Genomic DNA, 25,540 nt, shown 5'->3' with positions numbered 1-25,540 from the left:
GGAAAGCACCAAGAAGCCAGCTGGAGCAGTAAAGGGAGAACTCTAACATATGAAGACTGACTTGGATTGGCAGCATGAGCAGTAGCATTGGCAATTATTAAAAACTGAAATGGTAGAAGCAGAGCAATGCAGCAAGAAAAGAAACTGAAAAATCCCAAAGGTGTACCTTGAAGGCTGAGGTGGAGAAAGAATGGTATTAAAAGCCCAAGGAGTGGTGTAGCAGGCATGTAAAGCAACAGATGGCAAGTGCAACAGTTGGCAATTACTATATTCAAAGGGGAATTCGGAGAATTCTCATAGGCAACTGGAACAGTGTAGGAAGTACCCTACACTGGAGCAGTGGAGCAGTGGTTGAGGCAATGGCATTGGTGATTATTAAAAACCAAAATGGTAGGAGTGGAGCAATGCAGTGGGAAGAGTAGCCATAAATCTCCAAGGTGTACCTTGAGGATTAAGATGGAAAAAGAATGGTATCAAAATCCAAAGACAGTAGGAGGAGCAAAGCAATACCTAGAGTGGCATGAAGGGCCAGAGGAGCAGTGCAGTAAACATGCAAAGCAACAGATGGGTGGGGCAAGACCAAAAGTCAGCAAGTATTATAAGGGAAGGGGATTTGAAAAAAACCTTGAAGATAGTCAAAGTGAGGGATGCCTATCTCTGTAGGAGAAACATGGTTGATCCTACCAGGAAATTATTCCTCTGTCAAATTGTGAAGCTGGAGCCATGCATGTATAATGTACATGAAGCTGGTACAATGAGACTGTGAAAGGCCAATTAAATCAGATATGGCTCCATCTGTTATTTGCATAACTGTGATGAATGTAGTGCTAATATATGCTGATGAGCACTGACCCCAAAACATAGTGGGGTAGATTTTATAATTTTGTGCGAGCGCATACTTTTGTTCGCGCGATTTCAATAGATACGCGCGTATCCATTAAAATCCGGGATCGGCGCGCGCAAGGCTGCCGATTTTGGGCAGCCTGCGCGCGCTGAGCCGCGCAGCCTGCCTCCATTCCCTCCGAGGCCGCTCCTAAATCAGAGCAGCCTCAGAGGGAACTTTCTTTCACCCTCCCCTCACCTTCCCCTCCCTTTCCCTACCTAACCCACCCCCCCGGCTCTATCTAAACCCCCCCTACCTTTATCGCTTGATTTACGCCTGCCGGCGGGCTGCTGGCACACCATCACCCAACCCGGGGGTTGTTCCAGAGGGCGCGGCCACGCCCCGGGGCCGAAACCACGCCCGTGGCGCCACCCCCGAAACGCCACGTCACAACCTCCACGCCCCCCCGGCATGCCTCTCCATGCAAGCCCCGGGACTTATGCGCGTCCCGGGGCTTGCGTGCGCCACCGAGTCTATGCAAAATAGGCTCGGCGTGCGCAGGGGAGGTTTGGGGTAGGTTTTCGGGGGGTACGCACGTATCCCTTTGAAAATCTACCCCAGTGCGGGGAATCACAAACATCGCAAAGTCATAAAAAATCTCAAAGCATGTAGTACGGAGGTTTTTAAATGTCCAAGGCATGGACGACAGTCAATCACAAACAAACCAAAAGTATCTAAAACCCAAAGGCTTAGAATGCGGTCCATTGCAAAAGCACAAAGTTGTCTGAACCCCCAAGGCATGGAATGCAGTCAATCGCAAACAGCACAAAGGTATATAAATCCCCATGGATTAGAGTGCAGTCCATTACAAACAGCACAAAGGTGTCATAACCTCCAAAGCATAGAGGGTAGTCAATCACAAAGGCATAGGCAGGCTTTGACAGCAAGACAGAAAACCAGAAAATAGGTGGGGTGAGAGATGTTGTGATTGACCAATCCGGAAGTGGATCCTTGGGCCGACCGCCGGAGGGAGACGGACGGGAGGCAGACTAGATGAAACGATGAATCTTCACCTGGAAACCCGTGACCCCTCCAGAGGAGCTGTAGAGGCCCGGGTCGCTAGGGCTTAGGAGTCTTCGCCCTGGAAGCCCGAGATCCCCCCAGGAGGAGCCTGTAGGGACCCGGACCGCTGGGTCTTAGGTGATAACAGAAGAATCCAAGGAAGTGATACGAACCGGGGTACAAGCAGGCAGAGAGCGGAGTCAGGCAGGCAGAGATCAGGAACCAGGCAGGCAAACGATACCAGAGTCAGGCAGGCAGAAGTCAGGAACCAGGCAGGCAGATAAACGATACCAGAGTCAGGCAGGCAGAAGTCAGGAACCAGGCAGGCAGATAAACGATACCAGAGTCAGGCAGGCAGAAGTCAGGAACCAGGCAGGCAGATAAACGATACCAGAGTCAGGCAGGCAGAAGTCAGGAACCAGGCAGGCAGATAAACGATACCAGAGTCAGGCAGGCAGAAGTCAGGAACCAGGCAGGCAGATAAACGATGGCAACTAGCACTCCGAAGAGAAACCTCGTTGCAAGGCAAATTGCAACTTCAAAAGTCCCGGCTTAAATCCCCTGCTCAATCAGCTGACGTCAAAAGAGGCGTGTCTGCACATCCGGGTGCAGACGCCTCAAAACACGGCTCCTCGCGCGCGCGCGCGTACCAGGGCTGGGGGAGGAGTTCCTGACGGCGTCTCCACGAGGAGACGCCGCTGCCATGCGGCCCTGGAGGCCAGAAACCCGGCGGTTCACGGCGCCACGGAGGAAGGAAAGAGCCCGGTCACTAGGCTAGTGACCGGGATCGTAACAAGAGAAGCAACTTTTTTCTTTTTTTCAAATTATTTTTCTAGGGAGAAAACATCACAGTATAACCAACAAAGGAACAGGATTGGAGAATAAGGCTGGGATTGCAGAGGGGTAGAACAAAATGAAAAACCAGAGGTGAGGTGGGAGCTGAAAGTAGTATAATTATTCTTTTTTCAATTTTTTTTTTTCTGGGCACAAAAACCCCAGTAGAACCAATAAAGAAGCAGGCTGGGAGAACTAGTCTGAGACTCAGGCATGGGCTTTCTCTGTCGCTGCACCAGCTCTTTAGAATTCACTTCCTCAAGTGTTATGTCTTACCCATTGTACAAAAACTTTAAAGCAAATGCTAAAAACGCACCTTTTTTGAGTTGTGTTTTAGACTAATTTGTGGATTTGGAATCTCTTTTGAGTTTTGCTTACTAGGTTATTTTCATCATTACTTCAGGATACTGTGTTTTTTATGGTTTTTGTGTTGCTATTAGTTTTTAATCATTATGAATGTTTTTCTATAAACCACTCTGAGCCACGGCAGAGTAGTATAGAAATATTAATAAAGATAAAGATCAGATAAACAGACATCAAAACTCCCATGTTGGTACATCAAAGGTATGGCAGGTAGGCATATTAACAGCATGATCCTCGAGGTGGTATATCTTGAGCATGGCAGGTAGGCAGACCAATAGCAAGACCCCTAAAGAGATATACCAAAGGAATGGCAGGTAGGCATAAAAACATAAGACATAAGACTTACAATACTGGTTCAGACCAAAGGTCCATCAAGCCCAGTATCCTGTTTCCAGCAGTGGCCAATCCAGGTCACAAGTACTTGGCAGGATTCCAAGGGGCAGATAGATACTATGCTGCTTATCCCAGGGATAAGAAGAGGATTTCTGCAACTCCACCTTAATAATGGTTTATGGACTTTTCCTCCAGGAACTTGTCCAAACCTTTTAAAAATGCATCTACACTAATAGCTTTCACCATATTCTCTGGCAATGAATTCCAGAACTTAATAATGCTTTGAGTAAAAAATATTTTCTCTTATTAGTTTTAAATGTATCAACTAGTAACTTCATTGTGTGTCCCCTAGTATATGTACTCTTTGAAAGAGTAAACAACTAATTAACATTTACTTATCCATTCTACCTATTATTATATAGACCTCTATCATATCTCCCCTCAACCATCTCTTCTCCAGGCTGAAGCCTTTTCTCATGAGGAAATTGTTCCATCCTCTTTATCTTTTTAGTTGCCTTTCTCTGGACTTTTTCTAATTCTGCTATATCTTTTTTGAGATGTGGTGACTAGAACACACAGTACACAAGATGAGGTCACACCATGGAGTGATACAGAAGCATTATGTTATTTCTATTTTTTCCATTACTTTCCTAATAAAACTTAGCATTCTATTTGCTTTCTTGGCTGCTGCTGCACACTGAGCAGAAGATTTCAATATATTATCAACGATAGGGATGTGAATCGTTTTTTGACGATTTAAAATATCGTCCGATATTTTTTAAATCGTCATTAATCGTTAAAGAATGCGATACAATAGAAATTCCACTGATTTATCGTGAAAAAAATCATTAATCGGGTTAGTGCACACTAACGGGAGTTAGGACACAACCTAAAAACCCACCCCGACCCTTTAAAACTGCTCCCTTAGCTTCCACCACCCTCCTGACCCCCCCCCCCCCAAAACGTTTTAAAACTACCTGGTGGTCCAGCGGGTGTCCCGGGAGTGTTCTCTCACGTTCAGGCTGGCGGCCGATAAACAAAAAACACACCCCGACCCTTTAAAACTGCTCCCTTAGCCTCCACCACCCTCCTGACCCCCCCCCCCCCCCCCCAAACGTTTTAAAAATTACCTGGTGGTCCAGTGGGCCCTGGGAGCGATCTCCCACTCTCGGGCCGTCGGCTGCCACTAATAAAAATGGTGCCGATGGCCCTTTGCCCTTACCATGTGACAGAGTAACCGTGCCACTGGCCGGCCCCTGTCACATGGTAGGAGCACTGGATGGCCGGCGCCATTTTTAAAGATGGTGCCGGCCATCCAGTGCTCCTACCATGTGACAGGTATTCCCTTATCTCAAGTCAGTCCTTTTCATTCTTTTGAACAAATCTTCTCCTTATCTGAATCCAATCCAGTCCTCCTTTTGGCCAGATCTTCTCCTTATCTGAATACAATCCAGTCTGACGAGAGCCCGTCAAGAGTAATACTTTGAGCGTCAGTAGAGTATAGATGAATGTGTATGCTGCTGTGGTTTACAGAATGTAAGAAGTCAATTGAGGGAAGCCGTGAAAGGATATGTGTAAGTAATACGGCCTGATAACTGTGACACAGTGAACGAAGATACAGGGTTATGAAGACTTCAGTATGTTCTGATTAGTATGGGATGAAAGAATTGCGGCCATATGGTGAACCTAGGGTGATCGATTGATTAGTGGAATCCAGACAAGAAATAACATCACATTGAAAACTCTACAAGTGAAGTCCCTGAAGAAGCCCTGTGTAACAGGGAGAAACGAGGCTCTCGTCGGACTGGATTGTATTCAGATAAGGGGAAGATCTGGCCAAAAGAAGGACTGGATTGGATTCAGATAATGAGAAGATGTGTTCAAAAGAATGAAAAGGACTGAACTGAGATAAGGGAATACTTGTTTAAGAGGATATTGATCCATTATATTATATTACATTTGTTATAAGAGATATATATGGGGGAAAAAAAGTATAAAGTGAGAATGTGATTTAGTGGTTGTTAAGATCAGGTTATTTCAGAATCATTAAGTCATTGGTTATATGTGAATGTATTTTATGAATAAGAGTGGAATGGTATGGTTGTGATGATGTTGGGGTAAAGCATGATATGATATGGTATGTGTGCGATAATTTGAGGGTTAAGTAGTGGTATGTGAGAGTTCATTTTAATGTTTTCACATTTGTAAGATTAATAGGTCCACCATTACTATAAAATAAAGGATTGGATTTAATAAAGTATGAGTTATGATATAGTATTTATTGATTTACCTCCGATTGTTTGTGATAGTATTTACTGAGGTTTTGGAGGACATGCATATTATTGTTTAGCTTACTCAGTATAGCCATAGTCTTGAATGTGTCATGGTCCTGAATAGAAAACATAAATGAATGGATGAAAATTTTTGTTAAAATTTCTGGGCTACCTCCATTTGTTTTGGGGGTCCACAAATGCAACTCATTTGTTGCATTTTACCCATTTGTTTCAAACAAATGCACATCCCTAACATATAGCTTGACTAGGGGTGCCAAAACTATTTTTTTTTGTATGTTATTTTTATTCAGTTTAGAAAGAAGAAGATAAACAACAAAACATTAACATTCTAGTCGCATTCTTGGACATGGAATAGACGCAACGAAAATCAGTTATGTAGTTCGCTATTAACAAAGTCAAAAGCAAACAAATATGAAAATTAAATTAAAGAAACTCCCCATCCCCAAGACCCTCTAGTCCCACCCTCCCCTCCCCCACTAATCAGGAGCCAACATAGCCTTATTGGAAGTATCAAATAGTACTCCTAAAGTATACAGTCACTCTGGAGCAGCGACAGTACTAATAGTGTTTGAGTTGACAATATTGGAGGTGCCTCCCCTTGACAAAGGGAACCAGTCCTTAACAGAGGGAGATAACTGATCTATAAATGTACCCCAAATTCTAGGGAATGTTTTACTTTTCTTCCCTCTGGATCATAGACACCAAGATTTAAAGTCCATCAGTAAGAGCTATAGCATCTCAGAGTGCCAGAAAGAGAAAGTGGGAGCTTCCCCAACAACCCACCTAGCCAATATACATCTCTTAGCAATATATAGCCCCTTTATCAGAAACACAACTTCCCAATTGTTGCAGTCCACATCATCAGAAAGTACCCCCAAAACACACACAGCCACCTTCGCTTGAGCATGAATTTGCAATTTATCAGACAGAAATTTCCTGACCTCATCCTAAAATGTCTATATGGGCGGACAGTCCCACAAACCATAACGTAGGGTAGCCTGATGTTCAGGGAACCTAAGACATCCCTGGCAATCAGTTAGCTTCATTTGATGTGCCCTATGGGAGGAAATTATGAGTCTATGTATAATTTTCATATGTTGTTCCCTAATCAATATCGAAGGTATATTTCTATTAAGCATGACCAAACTATCAAATAAATCATCACTTTCCAATTCAGTCCCAAAATCAGTGTTCCATACAATAGCTAAAGTGGATAGTATTCGATAGGTAATAACTGAATGGAGATCCTTTTACAAACTAGCCAGCGATTGTTTTCTCCCCTTGTATAGAGCAAGCAGTCTCTGAAATGGACTCAAGGAGTGAGAAATAGATTTAATATTAATCTGCTTGGAAATAAAGCTAGCAAGCTGAAAATAATGCAAAAAATCCTTTGTCTGAAAATTGAAAATGTCTTGACAGTACTGAAAGGAAAAAAATCCCTTTATTTTGATAATCAATACAATCAGTAAACCTCGCTTAGCCAGACTGGGATAATTGTGAGAAGAATTTATTCATCTCACCCACCAGAAACCACAGATTCCCACAAATAGGTAACCAAGGTGAAATTTTCCAAGTAAGCAATAGCAGCTTCCTCACAGAGCACCAACCTTGTTGCATGTATTATATTAAAATGTTATTATCAAGAAATCCTGGTAGATCATGAACTCCCATATGAAGCAGAAAATTTAAGCCATAGGGGTGAGCAAAGCATGTCTCCACAGTGACATCCACAAATGAGGTGCTACCAAATAGCCAATCTCCCAATGCACATAAAGAACTAGCTAAATTGTAATATTGTATATTAGGGATCCCCCACCCTCCCTCACCAATAGGCACCATCAATCTCACTATAGACACTCTAGCTTTGCGTTCCCACCATATGGATCTGGAACAAATCTGTAGTAAGTTCTTAACATCTTTCTTGCATAGTATTAATGGCAAAATTTGTAGGGGGTATAACAATTTAGAGATAAGGGACATATTCAGTAATGCTATTCTCCCCATTAAAGACCATGGGAAATTCATCCACCCTTGAGAACGGAGTCTAAATTCCTGAAGAATATTTGCGACATTTGCCTGATACCACCTATTCAGAACTCTATGAATGTAAACTTCTAGGTATTTAAGTTGATCTTTCTCCCACCTCAAAAGAAAGTGTCCCCAGCCATCACTAAGATGTCCCATAACATCTAAAACTTCTGACTTTTCCAAATTTAACTTGAGACCTGAAAACAATTCGTAGTCTCTAAAAATATCTAACACTTTTGGGAACAGGCACTGTGCTTGAGGTATAAAAAGGAGGATGTCATCTGCAAAAAGGAATGAGGCCAAAAGAAGAAAATCCTGATAAACAACATGTTTTTGGAAAATGGTATCCAACACCGATATCAGGGGTTCCATGGTTAATATGAGCAACAAAGGGGATAAATGACACCCCTGTCTAGTCCCCCTAGTTAGATGGAATGGGCCCAAGAGAATACCATTCACCCAAACTTTGGTCATTGGGTTACTTTATAGCACCACAATTGCCTGAGTAATGAATGCTGAAAACCCAAATAAACCTAATATACATTTAAGAAAATCCCATAAGACCCTATTGAAGGCCTTTTCCACATCAGATCCTACCAGCACAGGATTCACAAAATGGTGATATTTACAGACTTGGTGCCTAAACATTTACATACAACTGTATTTGCATGCCAACCATGCTGTGTGACCAGCTGATAAAAGGGAGTATCACCCCTTCAGTTCAACAGTCTAATTCACTAGAAGGAGATGATGTTGGCTAGGGTATGGGAATAGGAGCGCCAGAGGCAGAGGGACAGTGGAGATGCAGCAGAAGAAAGAATGGGCACCTCACATGTTATCAGAATGAGCAGCACCCTGTCAGCTATAACTTCCTTCTCCACCTTTGTTCCTCATCCCCTTCCACTTCCTCCTCTCCATGGCCTCCACAGAATGAGTTTTCCTAACACAGGCTATAGCTACAGTGGTTTGCACCCCAGTACAAATATCAGTCACATATTATCTCACACAGCCCTTCACGGACATGACCACAGATCCATTGGTACACTGGGCACACAAGGCCACCGTCTGGCTAGATCTTGCCAAGGCAGCTCAACATTTCTGTTCCTGCTCACTAACTAGCATGCCTATTGAAAGGGTATTCTCAATGGCAGGGAACATCATGAGTCCATATCATTTACGGCTGGCACCAGAAATGTTGGTCTTTCTTAAGCTAAACCTTCCTCTGTTAAGTTTCCTGGAATTTCCATGAGTGGCAGAAGGATTGTGTGTACAGCTTCAGAGAACATTTTGCCTAGTATTGACCCCCCTTACTTTGCTGTGTTGTTGCCAGTTTCCACTCTTGTTGCTGCTGCCCAGCCTGCTCCTCATCCCCTGCCTCTCTCCTGGTTCAGCTGATTGCTGTGCTATTCTATCACTTTTATTACCCAGCTTGCTCCTGGCCTGTCACTGCAGGTACCATAATACCTTGGAGTATTTGTGCCACTGTTCTTACTGCCTTACCATCATTCTGTGTCTTGGGTTTTTGATGCTTCTGTGCTTGCTGCCTTACTTTGTCTTTGCTCGATTTCACTGTGCTTGCTGCCTAACCTCATTCTATACCTTGGGGTTTTGACTACTGTGCTTTCTGCCTTACCCATCTCTATATTCCTCAGGGTGTCAATGGCACTGTGTGCTCTTTTTCTAATAAAAGTAACTGTTTGCTGTTTGTGTATAATCCCAGCCCACACTACTGGCTGTATTGTAACACTAAAAGCCTCTAGTTTGCTGCCATCCCCTTACTGCTTTGCCCCCTCACATAGCTTGAGGTCTTCGTGCCTTTGTTTAGGCCATTTTGTCCCTCACTGTATTGGCATGCTTTGGGATGTTCATAGCACTGTTTGTACCTCATTACTCTTCTTTTGGTGCCTTGGGCTATTCATACCTCCGGTTTGGGCAACATTGCCCCATCACAAAGCCTTGGACCATGGATGGCATTCTTCTTGCTGCATTGCTCTGTACCTACGGTTTGTGGTTTTTAGGCCAGTGTTCTTGCTGCCCTGAGCCTTTCCTGTTGCCTTTGGGTGGCAGGTGTTCAGTCTCTGCTCCTGGTGTCTCTAAAGTTCTTTTCAAATTCCCTTATGGTACTTACTGTTGGTCTTGCCATGTTAATCTGATGCTTTTCACAATTGTTGCACCTCTCGTGGTCCCTTGGGGTATTCATGCTACTGTTATGCCTCACTTTACCCATCTTTTGGAGTCTTGGGGTGTTCTTGCTACTCTTGGTACTGCTTTGCTCCTTTCACAGTGCCTTGGGGTGTTGATGCCTCTGGGTTATTTTGTCCTGCATTGGTACCATGGGTTATTCATGCCACACTTGGTGCCACTTTGCCACACTCTGCTGATGTCTGCCTATTTCACTAAAGAATAGAAAACCCCAATTTTCTGAGCTCAGAATAGGATGCATTGCTTCTCCCATTGACTTTAATGGGAAGCTAATCACATAAACAAACAAAAAAAGGTTTTTTTTTTAAATTTGAAACAAACAAAATGAATATTGGAGGCAAACAAATTGAAATAAACTGAACCAAAATTGTTTTCTGTTCATGTCCCTGAGCTATACCACGTAGGAGTGGCATATAGTTATAGCAATGGCCTGAGAACAAGGGAAGAAGAAAACCAATAGGGGTACGGAAGAAAAGTACAATTAGAGTATAATAAAATATTGTTAAAAACACTGGTTTAATCTATGATAGAGTGCTGCAGACTTTGAGTACAGAGAATGCTGTTCCTGTGTTTGCAAATAAGGTGGGTTACTTACCAACAAACCCACCCCACACACACCCATGGGAGAATTTACATACTTACATCACCGATTTACATCAGAAATCTGTTTACCCTTGTTGGTCTCTTTCTTCCATTTATATCCCAGCGGTCAGTTTTTTCTTTTCCTCTCTGCTATTAGAAACAAGGGGCATTTTTTTTTACTGCTATCACCCCTGATGTTTGTAGTCGAAACATGGCCATGTCGGGTATTTTGGATTCATTTATGTATTGAAGCATTTTTATTTATTTTAAATATTTGTTTCTCATACCCTCTAGAGATATGGATGGGATATAAATCATACATATATAAAATAAATACATTTGGATTACAAACAGAAATAAAACTACTATTATCTGAAGACCGTAGCCCTGGCCGCCACTGGAGACCAGGCCGGCAGGGCCGAAGATCGAAGCCCTGCTGCTGCCAGAGACTGGAGTGAAGGCCGCCGGTGGAGAACAGGCCGGTGGGGCCAAAGATCGAACTGCTGGCCACCGGTGGAGAACAGGCCGGTGGGGTCAAAGACTGTAGCTGTTCAGCTGGGGGCTGGTGTGTGTGTAGTGTGTATTTGAAATGGGAAAGGTACTTGTGTTTGTGTGTGTGTGTGGTATGCATGTGAGGGGGGAGGGTGCTTGTGTGTGTGTTTGTGGTATGTATGTGAGGGGGGAGGGTGCTTCTGTGTATGTGTGAAAAAGAGAGAGAACGTGTGTGATTGAAAGCCTGTCTGTAAGTGAGAGAGAGAGAGCATGTGTGTGTCTGAAAGCCTGTGAGAGAGAGAGAACATGTGTATGATTGAAAGCCTGTGTGTAAGTAAGAGAGAGAGCATTGTGTGATAGAGAAAGACTGGTCAGAGAGGTAACGTGTGTATGTGTGAGAATTGCTGATCAAGGAAGTGACTGGTGTGTGTGTGTGAGAGAGAGAGAGACTGGTCGAGAGATGATTGGTGTTTGAGAGCAGGGGCGGATTGGACTATCGGGGGATCGGGCATCCCCAGGTAGGCCGGTCGCTCCAGTTATGTGGTCTGCCGTGCGCGGCCGTGACAGAGCCGCGCTCGGCAGACCACGTGATGTGTCCTGGGCCGGCCTGGGCGGCGAATACCCGGGCCGGTGGTCCTCGGGAATCCGCCGCTGTTTGAGAGACAGAAACTGGTCCTGAGGGTGTGACTGGTGTGTGTGTAAGTGTGTGAGAGAGAGACAGATACTGGTCGTGGTCCCTAAGGAAGAGGACCATGAGGACAGCTTCAGCAGCTACTGCTGCTTCTGGTGTGGCCTGCCAGTAAAAGGAATAGGAGAACTGCTGGAGAGGGTAAGTAAAGGTGGCTTTTTAAGTTCATTTTTCTTGATTGACTGCCATTTTAGTTATTGGGTATTATGTGATGTGTCTGCTGTTTTGAAATATTTTATTAGTGTTTGGAGAGTTTTTAATAATTTTTAAGAGTTTTAATTGTTAGATATTCTGTTCATCAGCTGTTTCGAAACAATTATTTATATAGTTTTACAACATTAAAACTATGTGGGGATCTATAGCAGCTTGGCTTTTTCTGTTTTCCTAAATGGAGGTACATTGGTGTTTAGGGACTGGTTTAATATCTGTTGTGTTGCCTTTTTATAGGTAGGGTTGTTTTCATTTGTGTGCATGCCATAATGTAGGTGTAACTTTGTGCGGATTAGTTTGTGTGCATTATTGCAGATCCTGGGACTTTGTTAGGTACTATATTTCTGATTCCATTTCTCCAGTTTTGTACTGCATGCAGAGTGGCTTTTTTGGGTTCCAGTTCCAGTTTCTGTCTCCATATTTCTAATGTGTGGTCTTTCTGTAAAGGTCGATCTTGTGTATGTGACTGAGGTGAGGTATTTAACTAGCACGTAGGCTGGTAAAATACCTCACCTTATTTGTTGAGTTTTCTCAATAGGGCATGCATTGGTGGTGAACTGCTGTCTTTTTATAAGTAGGGCTATTGCGCCTGGTAGTACAGGGAGTTTGTGTTGCTGTTATTGAGACAACACCAGAATATCTTTTTTGTACGATGAGTTGTACTGGGAATGTTCTAGTTCTGTTTTATACCCATTACTGAGGGTCGGGGGTGGGGGTGCGGTTAGCCCTGTGACTGTCATGTGTTCAGTGTGTCTCGCATGTGAGGACCTTCTATCTGGTGTGTCCCGACAGAAAAAAGGTTGAGAACCACTGAAGTAGGGAATGCACAAGTAAGTTGGGTGCGCCAAACAGATTTTAAAAGCCGCCAAGATATGTATGTATCTCCCGCAGCACGCACATCTTGAAAGTTTTCAAAAGGGGGCATGGTCTGGGTGGGGCATGAACCTGAGATGTGCGCAAAAATACTTACACAACACAGTGAGTGCCGAGGTCCCCTGGCACGTAACTTTACTTCTACTACGGATGACGTGTAAGTTAAACATGAAAGAAAACTAAGCAGATTGGGGTTTTAAGGGTCGGGGCTAACTCGGGGAAGTGAAGGCTATTAAACTAGGGTGGTTCTAGTATTGCGCTAGCACCTTCTGAAGAAGGGAACTAATGGTTTTGAAACTCATGCACTGCAGCTTCTTTTTTTGGTCCAATAAAAGGAATCAGTACCTACGAAGATTCCAGTTTTCACCACAAATGAAAAGTTTCTATTTATTTTTTCTATATCCTTTCCCCCCATATTACGGAGCATGTAAGTTCTTTTGACTACATTTAAATCAAGCAATGTGATGATGGAGTATATTCAAGGGTTCTTGGTTTCATTCACTTTGTGGTGCCATCCTGATGAGAAACAATAACAAATAGCTAGGCAAACCTAAAAAAGTAAAACCAATAATGCTGTTTGTTTAATATATCTGTAATCTGACATCTTGGCCTCTCAATAGACCAAAAGAGAGGCAACTCAAGTTCAGGATATCCGCAAAGAATAGGCATGTGGTATATTTGCATGCACTGCCTCAATTGTATGCATATATATCTCATGCATATTCATTCTGAATGTCATGAAAACCCGTCCTGTTGGTGGCATTCCAGGACTGGAGGTGCCCAACCTGTCAATACACCATCAGCAAGAATGACGAGTTTTTTTTATGGATGGCCAATTCTTATGTGTCTCCACCATCAAGATTTATTAGCATTGTATGTATATTATTATTATTTTTATTTTGGCGTGTCCAGCTATTTGTTATTGCTTATCTCCTTTAGCGCTGTCTGAGATCCAGGTAAACAAGTTATCCAATTGTACCCACATTTTATTTTTATTTTTTTATGACCATTTCCGGAGCGCCTGCATTGGAAAGGTGTTCTCTTCTTTTGAGACGTCATGGTGGAAGTATATTCAATAGTAGTCTTCCCCTCAATTATAGAGAATCGGTGTAATCTCTTTTTCAGTGGACATGCTGAATGCAGGGGCATACAGTTGTCTCCTAACTCTCTCTTTCCTCACACCAGCCCCTCCATTTGCTCTGGGGTACCGGTGTTCTTTCCAGGGTGGAAGAGGCGTTAACTTCCGGGGCCCTGGACTCAAAGGATAGGCACCAACACACAGTCTCTCTGTCTCTCTGCTGTTTCTCTCACAGCGGTACTCACTATTTGGATGTCCTAGCTTTAGGGAGACCTCTGACTCTTAAAGACGCTGGACACTCTGGTGGGGTGTTCTAAAATAAATGTAGTGCAGCCAAAAATAACTCAAGCCCAATTTGCAACAAAAATTCTCCAGCTGATCATCTCAAAATTCTCCAGCTGATCGTCTCATAAATCTATGTGGGGATCTATTTGTCTTTTCTCAGTTCTACCAGCTGAGTCAGTGCCTCTTTGGTGGCAAGTAGGGATGTGAATCGTGTCCTCGATCGTCTTAACGATCGATTTCGGCTGGGAGGGGGAGGGAATCGTATTGTTGCCGTTTGGGGGGGTAAAATATCGTGAAAAAATCGTGAAAATCGTTAAAAAATCGAAAAATCGAAAAATCGAAAAAACCGGCACATTAAAACCCCCTAAAACCCCCCCCCGACCCTTTAAATTAAATCCCCCACCCCCAAATAACTTAAATAACCTGCGGGTCCAGCGGCGGTCCGGAACGGCAGCGGTCCGGAACGGGCTCCTGCTCCTGCATCTTGTCGTCTTCGGCCGGCGCCATTTTCCAAAATGGCGCCGAAAAATGGCGGCGGCCATAGACGAAAAAGATTGGACGGCAGGAGGTCCTTCCGGACCCCCGCTGGACTTTTGGCAAGTCTCGTGGGGGTCAGGAGGCCCCCCACAAGCTGGCCAAAAGTTCCTGGAGGTCCAGCGGGGGTCAGGGAGCGATTTCCCGCCGCGAATCGTTTTCGTATGGAAAATGGCGCCGGCAGGAGATCGACTGCAGGAGGTCGTTCAGCGAGGGTTCCGGCGCCTCGCTGAACGACCTCCTGCAGTCGATCTCCTGCCGGCGCCATTTTCCGTACGGAAAATGGCACCGGCCATACGCGTATGGCCGGCGCCATTTTCCGTACGAAAACGATTCGCGGCGGGAAATCGCTCCCTGACCCCCGCTGGACCTCCAGGAACTTTTGGCCAGCTTGTGGGGGGCCTCCTGACCCCCACGAGACTTGCCAAAAGTCCAGCGGGGGTCCGGAAGGACCTCCTGCCGTCCAATCTTTTTCGTCTATGGCCGCCGCCATTTTTCGGCGCCATTTTGGAAAATGGCGCCGGCCGAAGACTACAAGATGCAGGAGCAGGAGCCCGTTCCGGACCGCTGCCGTTCCGGACCGCCGCTGGACCCGCAGGTTATTTAAATTATTTGGGGGGGGGTTCGGGAGGGTGGGGGATTTAATTTAAAGGGTCGGGGGTGGGTTTTAGGGGGTTTTAGTGTGCCGGCTCACGATTCTAACGATTTATAACGATAAATCGTTAGAATCTGTATTGTATTGTGTTCCATAACGGTTTAAGACGATATTAAAATTATCGGACGATAATTTTAATCGTCCTAAAACGATTCACATCCCTAGTGGCAAGCACTAGGCAGCAACCCAGCACCCTTTAGTGGTAGAATATGGGTTCCAGGTGGATCGCTGGTGTTAGAAGCTCCAAAAAATGTCCAAAAATACAAAGTATCTTATCCCTCTCAGTGGGCAAGGACTGCTGGCAGAAACTTCCTCCAGAAAATAAGGCGAATAAAAATTCATAAAGCTCTAAACTACTTATTTCTTTTTCTCTGCCAGGGTCACTGATGCCCCCCTCCTTAAAGGTGAATTTTAAAAGCCCAGCACGTGCCAAAACTGGGAGATACGTGCACGGGTCTGGTCAGCGCACGCCGGGCAGATTTTAAAAGCCACCTGGATAAGCGCGTATTTGCCGCCTCACAGACAAATGAAAAGTTCAAAAAAAGGGGCAGGGCGTGGACATGGTCTGGGCAGGGCATGGGCTTTCCTGGATTTTAGCTTGAAATTAGCACGTAAATACTTATTCGCACAGGCGCACACCAGGGGTCCTCTGCTGCGTAACTTTACTGCCGCTATGGATGACATGTAAGTTATAAAATAAAGATAAATAGATCTGTGGGGCTAACAGGGGAGAAGGGAGACTATTAAACTCTGGGGGGTTGGAAGTCCTATTCCTTACCTGGGCGAACTGGGAATGAACTGGGAAAACTGGTATTGGCATTGGCGCTGATCTGTTTTAAAATCCCCCCACTTATGTGGTAGAAGCGGCATTTGCATGCATAGGCATGCATCCACTTAAAATTGCATCCACATGTGCGTGTGGACAGGCTATTTTATAACATGCATGTATATATGCGGGAATGTTATAAAATGGCCGTGTCTCTGGGCACAGCAGCGAACGTGCGCACATGTGCATCCACGCACCTGTTTAAATGTTACCGTCCCTGTTGGTTGGTACGGACTCACCAGCACCCTATCCTGACCTTCCACAGGCAAGGATGGTAATCCTACCTGGCAGGACCAGACATCAAAAAGAGATCTCTTCTGAAAAAAAAACTGCAAAAAAATTCCTCTTCCATTCTCACAAAACCCTCCTTCTAGACCTGGAGAAACTGGACAGGGATAAGTCTCTTCACTGGATCAGGCTGTGGGGCCTAAATTGGAGACCAGTGCAATATTTTCCTGCTTCTCAAAACTTCAGCTCAAAAATACCATACTGCTATTCATGCATTGCTGCTTTTAAGGAGCTAGCTGTTCAATCCCGACAAACCTCGCTGAGGTTACCTGTAAGTGATGGTCAGCAATCTAACCATATTATCTAATATCCTATCCAGGGCTTAATCTGTGGTCAGTTTAGCTAGTAGAGACCTAAAGGGTCCCTACACTTGCAACATCAGAGCAGTCATTCCTTATATCAGGATAAAATAGAGGTGGTTGCTCATTAGGCCTCTTAATTTTGTACTGATCTGATAAAAGAAGCATAATTTTTGAAAGTTAATTGAAAATCTACTAAGTTCACTAAAAAAAAAAGTATACCTACAACTTTACTTTTACTTCTCTGTTCTCTGCTTCACAGACCCAGTTTCCTGTGGCATTTTAAGGGTGGATTCTGCAGCAAAAGTTGGAAGATTCTGCGGCAAAGTTTCAGAAAATTTGCAGCAATTGTGTGGCTAGTTTGCATAAATGTGCATGTATTAGCATATTGCATCATGTAAAATATAATACTTCATAAAAATAGTCATTTCTTTGTGTCCAGTTAATTTGTTTGGTTCTTTTTCATTTGGGGGCAGGGGGGGGACACAGATATTAGAGATTGATCCTGGGAAGGGGCAAGGGGGATAGAGAAGAAGCCCTTTGGGGATATGGAAATACCTACAGTACCTGAATGTAATTTGCTTTGAAATCCTGAAAAGCAGAATATAAATTAAAAAAAAATAGATTAAGGATTTGCTGGATGTGGAGAAAAAGGGGGGGGGGATCTCAAAGGTGGGAAAGGGAGAGGAAATTTCAGGCAGGAGGGACAAAGGGATAGGGGATGGAAGTGCAGAGGGATGACAGGATAGAGAGAATCGGACAGGCGAAGGAAAGGGAATTATAGGAGAGGAGGAAGAAGGGATCCTGGATTGGGGAGGGAGTCCTCGGATAGGGAGAAAGAAGAATTATCCCATTGTACTCAATAGCCCCTCTAATCCCCTCATCATACCCTACAGCTCCTCCAAACCTTTCACTCATGGCCCATAGCATTTCCAATCTACTCACTCTCTCTCTTTGTGCTCCCTCCTCTGCACTCCGTCTCATACCCTCAATTTCTTATGCCCCTCCCCCTACCATCCCCTCAATCTCTCTTCCATTCTCTCCTTTGTCCAATCCCATCACTCACCCTCCCATTCCAATCCCATCACTCACCCTCCCATTCCAACTTCACCGTAGGAAGTGGACAGCGACAGTGCAGCGCCTCGGGCTACATCTTTCTTCTTTGTGCCTGGGACTTGGGTCACACTTTGGACCATAGTGCTTCAGGTTCAAAGCAGGAAACTCTGAGTCTGACCACAGAAGAGGAGGGCGACGAGGCCTGAGGAGCTGCAGTGCCGTGATCCTTCTTTTAACAAGCTGGAATTAGTGCAGGGAGTGGATAAGGGGCAAGACACAAGGGCTGCTGCTGCCACTGATGCCACCAAGCTCCTGGATTCCTGCCACAGTTTCACATGGAATAAGAAATTGCATGGGAAGGGCCAGATTTTATACCCTACCTGCGGCTATGGACCACAGGAGAACAGGGGTCCTGCTCTACTTATCAGGAAAGGGTTAACAAGGTGTTATGACTGTCGCTGCCCGACGTCTCCACTCCGCCCACCTTACCTTTTTTTGCAACTCCTCCTGCGGTCGATGGACGTCAGGCTGCCGCGGCATCTGCCTGCTGTCCTCTCCAGCGTCCCCAATCCGGCTTGGGCACTGCATCCCGCCATGTTGTCCGTGCGGCCCTGCCTCTTATTCTCTCTTTGGCGCGAACCTCAGGGGCGTCCCCCTGTGATGACTTCTGAGGAGAGATTGAAGAATCTAAATATGTACACCCTGGAGGAAAGGAGGAGCAGGGGTGATATGATTCAGACTTTCAGATACTTGAAAGGTTTTAATGATCCAAAGACAACGACAAACCTTTTCCGTTACAAAAAAATCAGCAGAACCAGGGGTCACGATTTAAAACTCCAGGGAGGAAGACTCAGAACCAATGTCAGGAAGTATTTCTTCACGGAGAGGGTGGTGGATGCCTGGAACGCCCTTCCGGAGGAAGTGGTGAAGACCAAAACTGTGAAGGATTTCAAAGGGGTGTGGGATAAACACTGTGGATCCATAAAGTCTAGAGGATGTGAATGAAGAGAAGAGGCACGGGAGTGGCTTGCTTGCGAGAATGACGGCTACTAGGGATGTGAATCGTTTTTAGACGATTTAAAATATCGTCCGATATATTTTAAATCGTCAAAAATCGTTAGAGGCGATATACAATAGGAATTCCCCCGATTTATCGTCAAAAATCGTAAATCGGGGGAAGGGGGAGGGGAAGGGGGAGGGCGGGAAAACCGGCACACTAAAACAACCCTAAAACCCACCCCAACCCTTTAAAATAAATCCCCCACCCTCCCGAACCCCCCAAAAATGTCTTAAATTACCTGGGGTCCAGTGGCGGGGTCCCAGTGTGATCTTCCACTCTCGGGCCACGGGTGCGTTAATAGAAATGGCGCCGGCGCCATTTTGGTTCCTGTCCCCTGACGTCACGAGCGCAGGAGATCGCTCCTGGACCCCCGCTGGACCCCCAGGGACTTTTGGCCAGCTTGGGGGGGCCTCCTGACCCCCACAAGACTTGGCCAAAAGTCCAGCGGGGGTCCGGAAGCGACCTCCTGCACTCGAATCGTATTTGCCGTATTGCAAAATGGCGCCGGCCATACGGCCATACGGCCGGCGCCATTTTGCAATACGGCAATATGGCCATGTGGCCGGCACCATTTTGTATTGCAAAATGGCACCGGCCGTATGGCCATATTGCCGTATTGCAAAATGGCGCCGGCCGTATGGCCGTATGGCCGGCGCCATTTTGCAATACGGCAAATACGATTCGAGTGCAGGAGGTCGCTTCCGGACCCCCGCTGGACTTTTGGCCAAGTCTTGTGGGGGTCAGGAGGCCCCCCCCAAGCTGGCCAAAAGTCCCTGGGGGTCCAGCGGGGGTCCAGGAGCGATCTCCTGCGCTCGTGACGTCAGGGGACAGGAACCAAAATGGCGCCGGCGCCATTTCTATTAACGCACCCGTGGCCCGAGACTGGAAGATCACACCGGGACCCCGCCACTGGACCCCAGGTAATTTAAGACATTTTTGGGGGGTTCGGGAGGGTGGGGGATTTATTTTAAAGGGTTGGGGTGGGTTTTAGGGTTGTTTTAGTGTGCCGGTTTTCCCGCCCTCCCCCGATTTATGATTTACACGATTTAAAAAAAAAACAAAACTGTGACGATCCGATTCCCTCCCCCCCCAGCCAAAATCGATCGTTAAGACGATCGATCACACGATTCACATCTCTAACGGCTACTACCTGGAGATTAATATCCTTATTCAATAAACATACACACAGTTAATGCGACTCCAACATTGCTCTATGCTTCATCGGCAAGAGGAAATGTGGAAAAAAGGATTTGCATCCACAAAAAAAGCAGGGGAGTAGCTTGCTTGTTACGGTGGTTACTACCCCAAACCAAATAAGCCTGATATACTTCACTTGGAATACATATCCAGCATAGCTCTCTGCTTCAATGGCGGGGAGAATGAAGAAAAGATGATTTATATTCAGACAACCAACAAGGAATGAATTACATAGTCTGGGTAAACAAGCGTGGGAGTAGCTTGCTTATTACGGCGGTTACTACCCCAAACAATTAGCTAGATACTTCACTTAGATGCAGCTCCAGCACTGCTGTCTGCATCGTTGGTGGGGGTGGAAGGGAATTAGAACCAAAAAGTTACAAATAAGGGCCCTGACCTCAGCAGTCAGAGTAACAGATAAGTATGAAAAAAATAGGTGTGAAAGCTTGCTGGGCAGACTGGATAGACCGTTTGGTCTTCTTCTGCCGTCACTTCTATGTTTCTATGTTTCTATGTTTCTATTAGAGATGTGAATCGGAACCGGAATCGGTTCGGATTCCGGTTCTGATTCACATCATGTTTTTTTTTTCGTCCGGCCCGATCGCGGTTTTGTTTATCGGCTGCGCCTGAGCCGATAAACAAAAAACCCACCCCGACCCTTTAAAACTAATCCCTTAGCTTCCCCCACCCTCCTGACCCCCCTAAAACATTTTACAGGTACCTGGTGGTCCAGTGGGGGTCCTGGGAATGATCTCCCGCTCCCGGGCCGTCGGCTACCCCTAATGAAAATGGCGCCGATGGCCCTTTGCCCTTACCATGTGACAGGGTATCCGTGCCATTGGCTACCGCGCGCATGTTATAAAATCCAGGGTTGGTGCATGCAAGGGGGTGCATACATATGCAGCTTGTGTGTGCCGAGCCCGAGGGGAGCCCCGATGGCTTTCCCCATTTCCTCCAAGGCCACTCTGAAATCAGAGCGGCCTTGGAGGGAACTTTTTTTTTGGGCCCCCCCTACTTCCCCTCCCTTCTCCTATCTAACCCACCCCCTAGCCCTACCTAAATCCCCCCCTCCTACCTTATTTTATTTCTTACGCCTGCCTGAAGCAGGCATATCTTGCAGCACGCGAACCTCCGGCCTCACGAAGGAGGCCTTGGGACCGCCACAGGACAACCACCACGCCCCCGGACCTGCCCCTGGAACACTCCCTGACCCGCCCCCAGACCACCGCCATGCCCCCAGACCCACCCCCTTCCCACCCCTTTTTCAAAACCCCGGGACATACGCACGTCCCGGGGCTTGTGCGCGCCGCCGAGCCTATGCAAAATAGGCTCGGCGCACACAGGGGCAGATTTTCAAAGGCTACGCACACTACTGTTGTACCAACTAGAAAGCCCAGCAAAAAAATACCATTTGGAACCCTTAAAATATTAAGCCTATTGTAACACATGTTAAGTGTAGGCTTGGATCTTTGAAAGCCATGAGTAATTACAATTACAGTATAGTAAACCTCCCCAACATAAATAGCACTAACTGCCTGGATTCAAACAACAGCAACCAACCTATGAAAAGGCAGCACTGCAAATGTTACACCAGGCCCTAAAATGCCAATAGATTTCTTATTAGGAAAACAGTACAAGCCAAGCTGCTATAAATTCCTACACAGAAACTAAAAGCTAGAAGAATACCTCACCTTGATCATATATGCAGAGCATAGACGGACCCTTACCAAATACAGAATAAAGAAACCATAAAGGATAAATAGAAATTTACAGACAAAATATGAACTGGAAAAAACAAGCCAGACTTTGTATACAGTACAACAGAGGAAAAACAGAAACATCACCATTCCTCATAAAACATCAAACAATAAAATCAAGAAATATAAATCATCAATAATAGTAAAACCATACTAAAAATCAAATAAATGTCAAAACAGCTGACAAATAGATAATATCCAATAATTTAAAACTCGTATACACATTTTAAAAAATGTACAAACCTCAATAAAATATTTTAGAACAGCAGACTCATGAAATAGCACCAATAATTAAAACTAATAAGAATAAAAAAAAATCTCACTCTCCATACCCAATAATTTTTCATTTCCAGCTGCCCTGAATTGGTCATGGATTAGCAAGGGATAAAAGGGGATTGGTGTGTACCAAATTTCTCCTCTCTCTCTCATACACACACTGTAATCCTTGGTGGAGAAATGGACCCCTTGTGCAGAGGAATGGTTGGCACTGCCTAGTGAGCAAGCCCAATAGGCCCAGCCCGTCAGCTGGAGGCAATCCCCTGTAAAGGGACCAACTGGAGCTTTGCCTATACCGGCCACATTCCCCGTATGTTGAGCCCTTGGGTTATGGAGGCAGGCAGGTCCTAGGTGGATCCCTAGGGCCAGGCAGAGGTGAGAATCCAAAGCAGAGCACAGGTTGGGGCAGGCAGTAGTCAATGGAAACAGAGGACAGGCCAGGGGTCAAGGTGGGCAGCAGACAGCAAAGAGGAAGAATGGACCAGAGGTCAGGGCAGCTGGCAGGCAAGGCAAGGTCAGGTGCGACGTGAAGGGTCAGGTCCAGGCAGCAGTCAAGGGAGGTCCAAAGCCAAAGCCAGGTCAGGACCAGGAAATCAAGCCAAAGGTCAGGGAGATAAGGACAGGCAAAGAAGACAGGAGCACAGACAAAACATGGGATAACCAAGAAAACAACGCACGTTGGAGCACAAAGACACCAGGGGACCTGCTGCTGAGGCATCAAGGTGGTGTTTGGGTGCAGGCTAAATAGGCAAGAGCTGGTGATATCATCAAAGGGCACCGCGGGGCTTTCTCGCCGTGGCCCGTTTAAAAGCTGGCGTGCCGGGTGCGCGTACGCCTTAGGTGGAGGTCTGAGAGTATTGCTGTGGTGGCGTCCCTGCTGCGGGTCAGGCCTGGTCATTGGTTGTGTCTCTGCTGCGAGGGGGTATGCCGGGGTCAGGGGTAAGTAAGGTGGCTGGCGGAACAGACCCACAAGCCGCACACACACACATACTAGCATGCTCAATCAAACTCACACCGTCCTTCATACATGCTCTTTTATACCCTAATACACACTCATGCTCACATGCACTTTCTTTCACTTACACGCTCTCTCACACACTTGCGCACTTGCATACACACACACATGCACTTTCATACCCTCACACATGTTCATTCTCACTCATACACACGCCTTCTCTCACTCTCACATAACTCCTCACATTCACTCAACACCCTCTAGAAGCAGAAATGATAACAGCAGCCTCTTCCTTCAGCCTTCACTGCCAAAATGACTCCTCCTTCTTTGGGCTGCAGGGGCTTTCTGCTTCCTGTTCCTTCTCTCTTATTTGACTGCATGGGCCAACACTTTTACACCTCCTGTTCCTAGTCGTATAAGTCAATTTGCTCTGCCTCCTCCTCCTTTCAGCTGCATGAGCTGATGCTATTTCACCTCTTTTTCCTTCTGGCTGAGTAGGCCGATACTGCAGTCTGCTTCTGCTCCTTCTGCCAGTGGCAATGGCATCTCCTTCTTCCTGCCCACACAGGCCCATGTGATACCATTTCCTCTTCCAAGTCTCGGTGGGAAGAAAGATATGGCATTATTATACTACCCCAAAACTGTGGCGCTCTAGGAAGCCACCTAATTTGTTTAATGCCTCTACTGACCTTGTTTAGGAGAAGTTATTGGAAGCCAGAAAGGAGATGATGTCACTCTTGGGCAAATCTTGCTGGGAGTTGTAGTTTTAAAGGAATCTGGTTTAGGAAACCAGGTTGAAATAATTAGGAAAATTGAGAAAAACTGACAGCTGTCAGGGAAATAGAGAAAGAAACAGGTTCTGGGATGTCATCAAAAAGACTGAGTTCAAGTTCTGGCTAGGAGAGCCCAAAAGCCAACACACTTGTGGGTACGCTCCATTTGAGAAGTTTGTGATAGACAGCTGCTTGGGAATTCAGCAACTTATAGATCTATAGGAGCAAAGGCTGTTTTCTTGTTGCATGGAGGTATGCTAGCCTGCATTAAACCCTCAAATGTTTGAATGGAATGCTTTGCTGACTTAGACCATTAAACTGAGTTGTGACGTATAAATTAATGGACTTGTGAGTGGAAATAAAGAAAACTGATACTCGTGTGTCACTCCTCGTATCTGGGAAGGAGAATGAAGTTAAATCCCCATCCCAAAGAGAGATTTTGGAATTGCAGAATATTAGATTATTAAATACAAATACAAAATACAAAAAAAAAAAAAAAAGCTTTTTGAGGCGAGCACTGCCTCACATACTTGTGAAGAGATTTAAGGCATGATTAATGAAGAGTTTTGTATTCCATTTCTTTATGGGAAACACTTATTAAATCAAACCCATAAAGGCATTGAAAAAATAAATTTCTGATAAACCAATCATCAGCCGAATTTAAAATATAACTGTTTAAGGATTTTTTTTGGTTGCATGAACATAAAATATGTTTACTGCACAAAACTACCTATATTTTCTAAAACAAACAGATCCACTCCTTAGTGAATATCTGTTTAATAATATAGCTGAAGAATTAAGGCCTTTTTTTGCATTGATATTGAATATTGAACAGTTTTCTCGTGCACCAGAAAACTAAATTATTATCTCAGAGTTGTGCAAACAGCAGTAAAACATATGACCCAGGTTCTTGACCTCCCTTGGAGCCCTGTGTTTGTAGTAGCTTGGGCTCAGGCTGTAAAAGAGTCCAATCTCAATAAAGAGGCTGATAAAATACAGTAGGAATGGTTGGGTTCACGTCGACAATGAAAGAGGGCACCAGATTCATCTTTCTTAGTCATGTGTTGTGGCAGCCTTTCCACTGCCGAACAAGCAGCTTCTCTGTTCATAGGAGAGCAGGGGCAGGTTACTTGTGGGAAGCCTCTGACTCTTGGACTTCATCATGGAATGGAAAATCTTTCTACGGGGTAAGAATTTATAGGATAGGAGTTGTGTGTGGAATATATTTCAGGGATATCCTTCAGACCCCATACGTGAACATGAGGCTTTCTGAGATGACTGCACTTCTGGAACACAAACACTGCAAAACTCTATGATGGTAAAACATGAAGACATATTTCAACGTAATGAAAAATATTTAACATCTGTACTATTTATTTTTTACACAGTGGTAAAAAAATGTATTTTAAAAGAAGATAAAGGGAGGGGGAGGCAATAGCAAATGATATAGATCCTGATTTAAGCCCCAAGACCATCACATATTGAAGGGATTTATTCAGAGGCCAACTTAAGCAACTAGATTGGTTGATTGATTTTTCCTGGTAGTCAAAGCCTCTCTATGCATTCCTGGGATTTGAATTATGCCTTGGCAGTTTAAATAATCACAATCATACAGTTTCATACCACCAGTTTTTCAGTACTATTAATTTACAGAAGTTACATAGGTATGTTACAAATATAATCAGAATTCTTCTGACTGGTTACAGTGACAAATCTC

The sequence above is a fragment of the Rhinatrema bivittatum genome, chromosome 2 (genome assembly GCF_901001135.1).
Source record: "Rhinatrema bivittatum chromosome 2, aRhiBiv1.1, whole genome shotgun sequence".
Taxonomy (NCBI): domain Eukaryota; kingdom Metazoa; phylum Chordata; class Amphibia; order Gymnophiona; family Rhinatrematidae; genus Rhinatrema; species Rhinatrema bivittatum.
Note: the sequence above shows the minus strand (reverse complement) of the source record.